Source organism: Portunus trituberculatus, chromosome 47 (genome assembly GCF_017591435.1).
Source record: "Portunus trituberculatus isolate SZX2019 chromosome 47, ASM1759143v1, whole genome shotgun sequence".
Taxonomy (NCBI): Eukaryota; Metazoa; Arthropoda; class Malacostraca; order Decapoda; family Portunidae; genus Portunus; species Portunus trituberculatus.
The window spans coordinates 14,157,297-14,170,908 of NC_059301.1; the positions used below are offsets into that span (position 1 = coordinate 14,157,297).

Here is a 13,612-nt window from a genome sequence, read left to right on the forward strand (position 1 = left end):
CCTCTTCCTACACACCCAACTGTTTTAACTCTAGAGATCACTCGTGACTCCAAGCTCCCTTCTCCGTAAACCAAGGCTCCCTTGACTCCAGACCGATATCTTCCATGTGACTCCAGGACGGAGCGTCCCACCTTTACTCCAAAGCTTCGCCCCCAACCCGTCCTCCCCAAGACTCAAATCTCCGCTTCTACACATAAAAGCCTACTATTTGATCTACTTGCATTTCACATAAAAGGTTGCTCTCCACTGTACCTTCACCTTTGTCCGCCGGTGTCCTTCTCACCAGCTACTTGCACGTACGATCGTCCTCTTCCACAGTTGTAAGTCCACTACCGCTGCTGCCTCTCTACTGATGCTCGAATCCCTGTCTTGAAGTTTTGCTGAACTGGTTCGCTGTGTCGAGAGTACCGGTAAAAAAAAAGGAGAGTGAACATAGGTTTTGTTATTTAATGCAAACCTGCCTGGCGTGTTGCGGAATGCTTTGTCATGTTCGGTGCAAGTCACTTTTGTTGATTTTCATAGTTACACGAGAGCATCGTGTTCATCATTGCTTGAAAGTAGTATCATGTCAGACTCATTTTGTATTTTTCTGGGTTCTGTTTACCTTTCTCTTTCTTCGAATTCGTTCTCACATTGATATCCATTTATGTCTGCTGACATTTCATATGACTGCATATTTAGTCAATATTTTTTCCATAAGTGTCTCATAGTATTTAGTTCTGTGAACTTCATTAAAGAAACAAGTAAAGAGAGGTGTTCCCTGTTTCGCTATTCAAACGAACAAACAAACAAACAAACAAACAAACAAACACACACACACACACACACACACACACACACACACACACACACACACACACACACACAAAGAGAGAAGAGAGAGAGAGAGAGAGAGAGAGAGAGAGAGAGAGAGAGAGAATGAATATACGAGGAAAGGTGGAACAAATTAATAATGATGACAAATCAACGAAGGAGATTTAAGCAGCAAATAATAAAGAATAACTTTTTTGAAGGAGGAAGAATGCTGTGAAAAAAAGAAAATAAAAAACGAACAGCCTTCACACACACACGCATCCATCACCATTTGCGACACGCATACACGAAAGCTACAGTGATTCTTGCCGAAGGTAAACTGGTTCTCCTAAGTGAGTGAGAGGCAGCTTTGAAGAGGCGCCAAGCATCCCACGACTTCCTTATGTTTGCTTTTATATGTTATTGTTATTGTCGTCACCATGGTTATTCTACTTCAGTGCCGCTGTGTGCGTCTACAAGAACACCACCACCACCACTGACATTACCTTCACCACTACATCCACCACCACCTCCATCACTACAACTACCACCACCTCCACAACTACAACCACCATACCACCACCACCACCAACTACAATAACAAGACAGTTACTAATATACAATAACAAAGCTAATATTATTTCTATTATTACTACTATTACCACTACTGTACTGCTCCATACTACTACTGCCTCTGTTTCTGCTGCTGCTGCTACCACAACCATTTCGTACTTCTACTATGATTGCAAATGCTGTAACTCTTCTATGAATACACACACACACACACACACACACACACACACACACACACACACACACACACACACACACACACACACACACATACACGGCCACTCTCACTCAGTAATTTCCCTGGACTCCCTCCTTACCGAGGGTCGCCTGAGGGGCACAGGCCGCCGCGCGTCAGGCTTTCACTCCCCGCTCGGCTGCTGCTGCTGCTGCTGCTGGTGCTGCTGCTACTGCTGCTGCTGCCAGTGCCTCGGGAGTACGCTGAAAAACATTATACCGATATCATTTTCACTTTAAGGGCACGTTTCATGGTTGTAAATTTTAACTATTGTTACAACTATCATTATTAATGCTATCATTGTAATCACTGTTATTACTGTCACTAATATTTTAAATTTTGAAAACGATCACCACCTTTATTCATTATTTCACGACAACATCAACAACAACTACAACAACAATACACGCAACGAATCTCTTAATCAATTTTGAGGGAATTCAACGCATTCTAAAGTCATTATCTGTAAGTGGCACTTTACACACACACACACACACACACACACACACACACACATTAGTAAATTCGTATAGTCCCTTTCACACTCCATATGTTTGTGTGTGTGTGTGTGTGTGTGTGTGTGTGTGTGTGTGTGTGTTCCCAGCAGCCCACCCGCCTCCGTGTTCACAGCTCTCGTTATGTGGATCACCGCGCACCTCAAACTAAGTGTAACAATGAATATGCAATGACCTAACTAATTAAAATGCATCGCTTACCGCGCCTCAGAGCCCATTACCAGAACCCAAATGGCCGTGCGGACTCCGGTAATGCTTATGTGTGTTATTTCTCGACGTGAAGGATGGAGGTGGTGGTGGAGGCTAGGGCTGGGAGGAAGGAGGGGCGAGGGGCAATACGTCATACTGTACACGTCCTACACAGTCCCGCACCTCTCTCATACTGTAATTTGCCTCCCTTTTCGTTCCTCCCTCTCTGTCTCCCTACCTACCTCTCTTCTCTCTCTCTCTCTCTCTCTCTCTCTCTCTCTCTAGATTGTTCTGTATATCATTTTATCAACCTCTCTGGTTGTTGTTTTCAGTGGGTACCTATATCAGTCTCATAAGTACCCGCTCTCTCTCTCTCTCTCTCTCTCTCTCTCTCTCATCCCCCGTAGCCGTCAGTCGTGCCCACTTGTACTTTCATCCTTCCCTTCCTCTTCCTTCTTGTGCATCCCTCGCCTGCCTGCCTGGCCTGACCTCCTCTCCTTAACCTCCCTTGCCCTACCCTGACTACCTACCTTCCTACCGTCTCTTTACTTCTTTTCGCACCTCCGCCTTCACCTTTCCCTCCACTTCCTCGTTCGGTTTCCCTCTCCTTGCTCGTGTTGTTTTTTCCCTAATCCTTTTACGTGTTTTATTTTGCGTGATTGCCTCGTGTCTTTCATCCTTTGGTGCTTTTCTCTCTTGGTTCGATTAATCTCACCTGACAAAATTAACTTCCTTCGCTCGCCCCCCCGGTGGTTCCTTCGCACCTCAGCTGGCAAGGAAAATATTAAAATGATGAAAGACTTGATGATGGTCTGTTCTCTCTCTCTCTCTCTCTCTCTCTCTCTCTCTCTCTCTCTCTCTCTCTCTCTCTCTCTCTCTCTCTCTCTCTCTCTCTCCCCCGTCTGTCTGTCAGCATACGTATTACTTGCATCTTCTTTCCACGAACCATGAATAAATTACTTGTCAATTCCAGTTTGTTCAGGTGTGTCTGTCCTCTCTCTCTCTCTCTCTCTCTCTCTCTTGATAATAATAATAATAATAATAATAATAATAATAATAATAATAATAATAATAATAATAATAATAATAATAATAATAATAATAATAATAATAATAATAATAATAATAATAATAATAAAAATAATAATAATAATGATAATAATAGGATGCACCCAAGCAAGAAAAGAAAAGAAAATCAGAGATGAAGGAGAGAGATAGCAGAAGAAAGGGTAGGAAGAGAGGGAGGAAGAGGAGGGAGAGGAGCAGGAGGAGGAGCAGTGTGCGTGAGATCATAAATCATTGTGTGGTGATGAGTGGTGTAAAACTGTAAATTACTCGTGTGGCTGGTCTTGGTGTTGATGGCTGTTGTTGTTATTGTTGTTGTTGTTGTTGTTGTTGTTGACGGTGGGTATAAGTGGTGGTGGTGAAGGTGAGTTACTGTTGATGGGGGTAGTGATGATATGGTGTGGAGTGGTATGAGTACTGGTGGTGGATAGGATGGTGGTGGTGACTGTTGTTGCTGCTTGTGGTGACGGTATATTCAAGGTCACATCGTAAGTGTTAGGTTCCCAGAGACCGCTACACCTCCCACCTAGAAACTATTATTAGTCAGGAGTGAGTTCGCTATACCTTTAGACTGAGGTAGACCACTGTATCACAAAACAACACAGGTCCCGACACTGATAAACCTTCTGCTAGAGCCGTAATGGTGATAGTGGTAGTGGTGGTGGTTGGTGATGGTAGTGGGGTACATGGGAATGGTGATAGTAATATGGTGACTATGGTGGCAGACGTGGTGACTGGCTGGAGTTTTGCATTTAATCCCTTCAGTACCAGGACGCGTTTCCATATTTTTTCTAGTGACTATTTGATAATGTAATGCAGCTTCAGAAACTCATGTGGCGGATTAAAATAATGAAGACTGTGGCCATTAATCTTCTGATCTCCATACACCCTTCCTAATGTCAATAAAATCGTTTAATCACACCCAAAACTCTAGGTAGAAACGTGTCCCAACTACTGAATGGGTTGAGGAATAAAGGTGATGGTTGTGAAGAATATTCCGAGAGATTCGCTAAGTTATGATCCGCGAGGTTTGTCTAGCACAGCATTATGCAAGACAATGCACGAGATAAATCATGACCTCCACATTCCTACCACATCATGATTCATATCCCTCCTCAGACTTATCACATCACATCACCACACCCTCACTACATCACGACAGCTATTTCTCCGTTGCCTACTACACCACCTTTCTTTCTTATCGTGCATATAACTACTACAGTAACACCTAAGATCATGCTATCTGACGCTAACCTTTACCATTCTGACGAAATCACGACTGGAAATACCATAATTGCGAACACATCTTTAACTACCGTCTTGTGTTTTCCATCACCTTCACTGCCTCTCCTAAACAACAATAACAACAGCCGATCAAAACTGTATTGACACGATAACGATCACATGAAAAACAAAGACGCAGCAATTTGAGAATAAAAGATTGGATTTATAATGAAAAAAACAACATTTCTTTCTGAACCATTAGCAATCATTCAGTCAGGTTAAGTGCAGACTGTTATATTATCCCTTCCAGGCCTCCTTTACTCCTGTATGGGTTACGTGTTCCACATATGGGGCGATTCTGCATATAGACTGATGCATATACGGACGTACAGTGAAAGAGTATGTGAACCACCAAGTCTCTATTGACCGGCTCAGATTTCTTGATTCGAGCTGCCTTTCTTCATACAAGCTACTTACTTGTCTGTTTGTGGACGTGTACTTCGATAGTGATTCAGCTCTGCTTCTGGAGAAAACTCAATTAACTTAAGCCCAACACATTTGAAAAAAAGTATGCATGTAGCGTTCGTCAACTGACCAGGGAATGAAACTTAATCGGAAGGATGAAAAATATGATGTTAGATGGTGCTCTTTTCAACACGACGAACTGCCTTATGTAAAGGACATATCAAAATTAATGGAAGTGAGTGTCTCATGTTCGTACAGAGAAAACACCAACGTTCCGTGATTAAACAAGCTATGGAGATGTATCGCTTTTCACAGCATTTGTATGATACCATCTCGATCCTACCTTCTAATACTGTTACTTTATTTTGTGTATAAGCGCTGGATAATTCGTTCTATTTTTTTCTAACCAGTCTTGATCTATATCATACAAGTCTGGTAAGCTACCGAAAGATACTATAAATTTAAGTTCCCGATGATTCCTTCTTTACTCTTTTTGTTTTTGCTTATTATTTTTTTAAGAACAGCATCATCCTTGTCGGTGTTTACAACACCATTACGTGTCAGAGTTCTTCCAGTGAGACTGGTTGGCGTGACCGCAGCAGCCACTACATGAATCGAGGAACACATGCAAGGACACTGGCGGCATGAGTACCCGCTGCGTTCCACGCCATCACGTACCACAACCAATCTGATTACTTTGCTGTCGCCAGGTAATATTTCTCTCGCCGATATTCTTGGTAACTTTGCGTGCCATGTATAATTCATGATACAAAAAATAATATCGCAATAAAGAACAGACAGTATTTTTCTTTTCAGAAACGCTTATATTTTTATAAACAGTTAACGAAATCGAGGATGAAAATATTTTCAGCCTTATTGGTCTACTACACTATCATCCTTCATAAGATCTCGTAATGCATGTTTTTAATTTTTTTTACAAGAGGTAGAAAAAAGGTCTACTAAAGTGCCAGTCACCAAAGCGAGGTCACTATCATTAAAACTGAAGGATAGTGTCTATAACCGCCCTACTGAAAGAGTTCAAGTCGTAGGAAGGAAATACAGGAGCAGACAGGGAGTTCCATGGTTTACTAGAAAAATAAATTACCGGTGTAGAATAATGGCTGACTATTGGATTAGTGAGCCAGACAAAACAGGAGTGCGAGAAAAGTAAGGAGTCATGTAAAGCGATATTACTGGAGGACGGGAGACAAGCAGTTAACAGTATCAAGGAACAGTTAGCGTGATAACAAGGAATGCAACATTGCGGCGGTGAGGGAGAGCTCAACACAGCCAACTAGATAACTAGATGATCAGCTGAGAAATTCATGGTCAACTCTCATGACTAGAGACTCAACAGTTTGATTTATTGCCCCCATAGAAGGAGTGGATTGCACAGTAATAATAATAATAATAATAATAATAATAATAATAATAATAATAATAATAATAATAAAATAATAACAGCAACATAAAGTATCAACAGTCATAGGACTCAACACTGCTGAATGGTATTGTTTCCCCCCCTGAGTGATCCACGGCAAGAACCAGCGGTCACACTGTATCCTTATCCCGCTGCTTCACTCTCCCTCTTGACCTCGCGGCCTCGTACCCTCCACCTCTGGCTCCTCCCGCACTTCACCGCCACCTTCCCGCACTTACCTAACCCTCTGCAGTGTCCCTTCTGACCCTCCACTCCCGTCCTCCCACATCCACACATTCATCACCAAAATGGATCCTTTGTAATTTCTAAATACACACGGAAGTTACAAGTCCGCGGAGGAGGTTCTCTTAACCTTAGCTAACCTTTGCTGAGTGCTTTGGACTTCTGCACCTGTGCCTGGCCTAGAAGGGCGGAGGGCTGTCACGGCTGCCTTCGTGGACCCTCGATCTCAAGTGGCCCGGTGCCCCAACCTAACCCCTCATGAATTCATTAGGTCTTGGTGGTTGTGTTCGGTGGAGGTAACACGCCATGGCCTGGGCGGTACAAGCGGTGCCGCGGACAAGCAATACTCGTACAATGCAAGGGACTAAGGATGGTGATAGTAAAGGGAGCGTCGGGAGGTTCGCAACTGGCATGGCGAAAAATAAATGGCATAATGGGAAGCCGGCTGTGAGAAAACGACTTGCAGAAAGACAGGTGTTGGCGGTGCTGGTGATGGAGAGAGGGAATGGGAAGAGAGGGGGAAGGGGTGGAGGGTAAAAAGAGAAAAAGGGAACAGTGAAGGGATTGTGTTATGAAATGATCTAAGAGACAGAGTTTGTTGAGCGGACGTGCGAGGCTCACCTTCAGAACGCCTCTTTGCCCTCCATCACCACCAGACCCACTACCTTCCCGCGCCGCATATGGACAAAATTAGCCTCCCTCGTCACATTCTCCCAGCTACTACCAGCGCCATCACCATCACCGCTGCGCCCTTTGCTGTCTCATTAAGGAGAGCGGGACATAAATTTCGCACTAAGCATGAAGGAACAGCGGCCCTTTATTATCCAGCCACCCACTCGACCTCGACCACACTGACAGGATGCATTACTTCTCCAACACCGTTCCTCTGCACGCGAGATGTACGGCAAGGCACACTACACTCCTAAACTTTACGATGAAAGAAACAGAACTGAGAACGTCATTGTTATGCACGTGAAAAGATACTGTGTGTTTTGCGCAGCCAATTTATTTTTTGCTGGTGTTATTGTAGTCAGGGCGAATGAGATCAGAGGCTATGAATGGCAAAGCAACAAACTCCCCTTTGCAGCAATAGAGGTTACTATCTCCTTCAGGCCACCACCACCTCCACCACCTGGTTGTATTGCTAACGATCTAGTGAGGAGCTGCTCGCCTTACTAATATGAATAGCCTCGAGACCACAACACCACCTTTCTCTCGGGCCGCTAAAAGTTTAATTTGTTGACGAGACTATGGGACCATATTGAGAGAGAGAGAGAGAGAGAGAGAGAGAGAGAGAGAGAGAGAGAGAGAGAGAGAGAGAGAGAGAGAGAGAGAGAGAGAGAGAGAGAGAGAGAGAGAGAGAGAGTAAAATAGTTCATGATTCTTCAAAGGCAAAACATTTCTAAATATATGACCTCACATTAACACTCCCATGGGAATCATTCACGCATCACCTGGCTGCTTTTTGTGTGCGGTGCGTGGGCTTCTCTGCTTCCTGTCGCCTGCCAACATTGCACACCTCTCATTCTGAACTGCAGGGATTACAAGACAAAGAAGCACCAAGGTTAGACTCCACAATTATTCAGCCTATTTTTTTTTTCACTTACTCATTTCCTTACACGTCTTTCTCTCTCTCTCTCTCTCTCTCTCTCTCTCTCTCTCTCTCTCTCTCTCTGGCAACTGTTTGGATAAAATGTTCTGCGGTGTTCCCATTATCATGATGAAAACGACAACTCGTACTCTCTACAAAATAAATGTTAAATAATCACGGCACAATAAAGTTGGTATTTGCATGATGTACTATCACACTCGAGATTTAAAAGTCAAGAAGTAGTGTACTTTTCATTATCGAAAACATATCTGAATTTTAAAATACATTATGTACGCAGCTCCGTGTCTTCACAGCAGGATATATTGACCTTCCATCATGTATTTCAACGAGTGTCAGCGTCCGCAGTCACCTGTAAAGCGCCTCGTCACCACCGACACACTTCACAACACTCGCACACCTTGCAAGCCCCTCCACCCAGATCACCAGGGACCCGTGCACACTCACCACCCACCCTGTTGGAGTGCACACACCGCGCCCCGCCGTGCACACCTGGGCACGTGGTAGTCTTGGGCAGATGTCATGTAACATTTGCGCGGTCTTTAGTGCTTTCCCTTTCTCGTACATCCTCTAGTCTACCAATACTTTATTTTCAGATGATAGATAGAGAGCTTGCGGGTCAAAGCACTGAGATCAAATGGAGCTCTTTAAACACAGCGGTAAGTGTGCAAATGTAACTCGAATTTCGTCTACGATCATGCACCTCGGTGAACCAAAACGGAGTCTGTCATTGAGAGCAAATACTACGTGAAATTAAGACCTTTATTCTGTTCTTAAATGCTTTTTGCTCTTATAAAGACTATTTTTAAAGGCCGTATAGATAATGAGTCGCGTTCTAACTGGTGGTGCAGTGTTCAAGTAATATTACAATCTAAATCACAAGAAACCTTAAACAGTCTCCCTCAACTTCCACCACAGCCTGTTGAATGTATTCAAGATGAAACAGTGCGACATTTAAGAACATGGAACTAGATATAACTCAGCACCATTACTGCAGTGTTGGCTTGGCCCGTGTTACCTTGTTTCGTCTCACCCGCTTAGTGCCTCGCCCGCGTCTATAACCTGGCCACCGATGCCTCACTCGTGTAGTCTCCGTCGTGTAGCTTCGCTCTAATTGCCACCCACAGAGGATAAGGGCATTTGTAGACTTGCGTGTACGCCGGAATTTACGACCTGTGTACACTACTGTGGCGGTGGATCATTTCGACAGCGGAACATATTCACAACAGCACCCGGGAGCGTGGGGGCAGCGGAGCCTACATGTGCTCATCTACATAAATCTAGCAGTGTTCCATTTCTCCTGGGTGGCGCACGGTGGCACGGACTCCACCACCACCACCATCACTACCTCGCCGCCTTCTCTTCCCCCTCTTTTTGGGCGCACTCCGCACCATGAAACACTGCCATTGTGGGCTCGTTGGCCTCAGGAATGGTGGTGGTGGCTTGCTGGATAAGGTAATGTGTGTGTGTAAGTGTGTGTGTGTGTGTGTGTGTGTGTGTGTGTGTGTGTGTGTGTGTGTGTGTGTGTGAGAGAGAGAGAGAGAGAGAGAGAGAGAGAGAGAGAGAGAGAGAGAGAGAGAGAGAGAGAGAGAGAGAGAGCGGGGGGAGGGGAGAGGGTAACATGTCAATGAAATATACTTATTTAGAAAATTTCGACGTGATTAAAATGGAAGATCTAAGAATCCGTCATTGGTTGAAATAACAGGTAGCACTGGAGCAGCATTCTCACTTAATGGTTAGATAAGGGAGGGAAATATGAAGCCTTTACCTGAAATGAAAATAAAAATAATAAGAGAGAGAGAAAGAGAAAGGTTCGCGAGCGTGATAGTGTCTGCGTCCCCCAGTGAAGGCCGTGGTCCCTTCCCCCATGTGACCTCCCCTTCCCAGCATGACCTCAGCCTGCCTCTGGAGGAGGTGCATTACTGCCTGCCCGCCCCTCAATGCACCGCCTGGACGCCTGGACGCCCGGCCTCCCACGGCTCTCCATCAGCTCGGCAAAGACAGCTCCGTTGAGTAATTAGACTCTGACTAACGTGCGACGACCCGCGGGTCGAAAGGTACACACTCCGTCTAGCTCTCTCTCTCTCTCTCTCTCTCTCTCTCTCTCTCTCATGCACATGTAAAATATCACTTGAAATTGATTGATCGAGTCTACAACATCGGAGTAAATGGAACGCTCAAATATTGTGATAAAGAAAATATACGTATAAGTAGATACCTTTGCACAAATACATTGAAATCAATTACTTGTTTCAACGTATATTATGATAAAAAATGAACATACAGATAAACAAATCACACACGCACACACGTGCGCACGCACACACACACACACACACACACACACACACACACACACACACACACACACACACACACACACACACACACATTACAGCGAAAGTGCGAATATTTCTTTTATGACCACAGAAAAACAAAAATAAAACATTAACAAGAACAGCAACAACAACAGACAAAAATATTGATAAAAACAAGCAGAAGAAGGATAGAAATACAATAAAGAGAAACAGAAACAGAAAAAAACACAAATATAACACATACATAAACATAGCACCATCTACCCTCTTAAAAAAACAACTCACTAACAACACACAATGAACGAAACAGTCAAACCTTTCCTCTATCATCGCGGCGTCACAGTGCCTGCCTGAGCCCCGAGCCGCGTCTCTCGTTTGGAACAACAGCGATCATGAAGAGTAAGTAGTACGTAATTCCGGAGGTTCCCAAGGGGTCAGTGTTCACGTGGTGTCGGCGGGGCTCCTCACTCGGGGGTGGGAGCCGCGGAAGGAGGGCGGGGGCGGGGAATAGGTCGTATTTGTATTCGATTAAACATTCTCCATTAGTCGGCATTTCCATGAGAAAAGAGCGTCCCTTGTTCCTGAGAGAGTAGGAGGGGAGGGAGGGAGAGAATGAGGGAGGAATGGGTAAGGGAGATGGGATGGATGGGAGGGAGGGACCCGCGTAGCTTTTTTATACCTCCCACGGTCTTCCAGTAAAGCCTTCCTCTCTTGCTCTCTTGCTCTCTCCTTTTCCATCTCTCTCGCTGCTGTCCCGCTACTGAAGGAGGGATAAAAGGAGGCAAGGTACACAGACGCAGGCAGCTGCAGGTGGACAGGAAAAGATGAACAGGTGTGGACAGGGAGTAAGGAATAGTACGAAGAAATACAAGATAGATTAAGAAAACGTATCACAGTTATATATTCTGAATGAAGAATGGTTAAAAGAAAAAAAGTGACTGATTAAATAAAGGTAATGTTTAATAGAAAAATGTCATTCCTTATGCAATTTTACAGCAAGGAAATGAAAAAAAAATTGGTTGGAGATAAGTAGAAGAATAGGGAAGGAGCAAAGGGAGGTAGAGATAGGAGAAGAAAAGGAGGGAAAGAAGGAAGGAAGGAAGGAAGGAAGGAAGGAAGGAAGGAAGGAAGGAAGGAAGGAAGGAAGGAAGGAAGGAAGGAAGGAAGGAAGGAAGGAGGGAGGGAGGGAAGTTAGGGAGGGAGGATGTTCAAGGAAGGGTTGGTGGAGGAGTGGCTATAACAGGTTTAGTACGTGTGGTGTCCTGCATCATTTGACTCCCGTCTCTTCCTCACTCTCAGTTCCTTATACGCCTCTCTACACTGCCGTTCCATTCCTGTTCTACACGAGCATGACTTTGCATAAAAATATACGATGTGTCATCTAGAGTGAAGTCTATTTTTTACCTTCTGTTACTTTCATCTATTTCAGATTTTCTTTTTCCAAACCACCGTTATCAAACGTGCGCTGGTTGCAAATCTATACAAAAAGTCATTACCTTTTCACCTTGATCTTTTCTTTACCTTCGTCTTGTCCTTATTCAAATTTTAACAAGCATAAGCTACGTCGCTTTCAAAGGGAATGTATTATCAGTGACCAAAATCTCGTCACTCAAAGTTTAAAACCCTTTGAAAAAGCGTACTACATAAAAGCAGATTTTAAAGGTTGAGTCGTGTAGAAACACATGTACCTGTCCTCCTTAATGGACTTACCCAGGTGAGACGCAGGTTAATTGACAAAGATAGACGGCGGAGGCACGCGGTCAGCCACCTGAACCTTGCCAGCCGCTCTTCAGCCTTTTCAGCCCTTGCAACCTTTTCCAGCCTTAACCGACCCGGACAATCCTTCCTTGCCTTGCCCACCTCATCCCCTCCACAACTGGCACACGGCCCACCATCACACGCTGTTGTTTCTATCTGTCATTTACCACAGACTTAACAAAACACTGTATTGATTCCTTATTTTCATTCAAGTACCTTTCCCATTTTTCAAGCATAACCTATTTTTAAAACCTACTCATATTTTCCCTGTAGAAGAAAACTACCTTACCCAAATACTTTCTTCATAAAAGATTTCCCACAGACCTCTCAGTTTCATGTTCGTTTCTTTCCCGCATAAACAACCGCCTCTTCTCCACAAAATCAATAAATCTTAAAGGTCAAAATACAAGCTATCTCCCTCCAACTATCTCCCAGACGAAAAAAAAAAGTCCTTTCAGTTACAAGTCTCTGCCCTTTCCTGTACCCAACACTGACCTTTCTTTACCTCAAAACGTCTACCTTCCCAAACAAGACCATCTCCTTCAAGTGTCTTCTGTTGGTGATCCTCTCTTTCCCTAACCATAAGAATGCCATCGAGTAGGAAGGAGGCTCTGCAAAATAGATCCGGGTGCAGCCACATCCTTCATGAATCAATGAGAGAGAAGCGGGAATATGTGTGTTTAGGATTCCCAAGGGCTTTCGCGGGATGACGGTGGTTGAGAAAGGACTGAGAGAGTATATAGTGGTAATGATAGGTGGCGAAGGGCGGATTAAAAGCGGCATTGGCAGGTGGAAAAAGACGGGAGAATAGAGTTGCTGAAATATGAAAGGGAACGAAGGAGGAGGAGGGACCTAATGGAAAAAGAGGAGATAAGTTTTCGGATAAAGGTAATGAAGTGTAGAGGCGTGGAGGTAACAAGCTGGGGGATATGAGAACGGAGGTACTGAAGTGTGGCGAGAGGTGGGAGATGGGAGGGAGGAGAGGAGGAGAAGGGGTAGGGGGTAAGAGGAGGAGGAGGAGGAGTAAAGGACGAAGAAAATAAAACGAAATAATAGGTGGGAAAATGATACTTGCACGCACACGCACGCACACACATACACACACACACACACACACACACACACACACACACACACACACACACACACAGAGAGAGAGAGAGAGAGAGAGAGAGAGAGAGAGAGAGAGAGAGAGAGAGAGAGAGA

The 13,612-nt window shown here is 44.3% G+C and overlaps 1 long non-coding RNA gene across 1 annotated transcript in view; it reads right to left on the reverse strand.

Moving 5' to 3' along the window:
- Positions 1-221: 221 nt before the first annotated feature.
- The window catches only part of LOC123520735, a 51,225-nt gene continuing 37,834 nt past the window's right edge, over positions 222-13,612 (reverse strand). Inside the window, exons 3-4 of the long non-coding RNA XR_006679354.1 lie at positions 1,683-1,803; positions 222-393 (exon numbers count right to left, since the gene is read on the reverse strand). This is a non-coding gene — a long non-coding RNA (uncharacterized LOC123520735). The remainder of the gene's footprint in view (positions 394-1,682; positions 1,804-13,612) is intronic.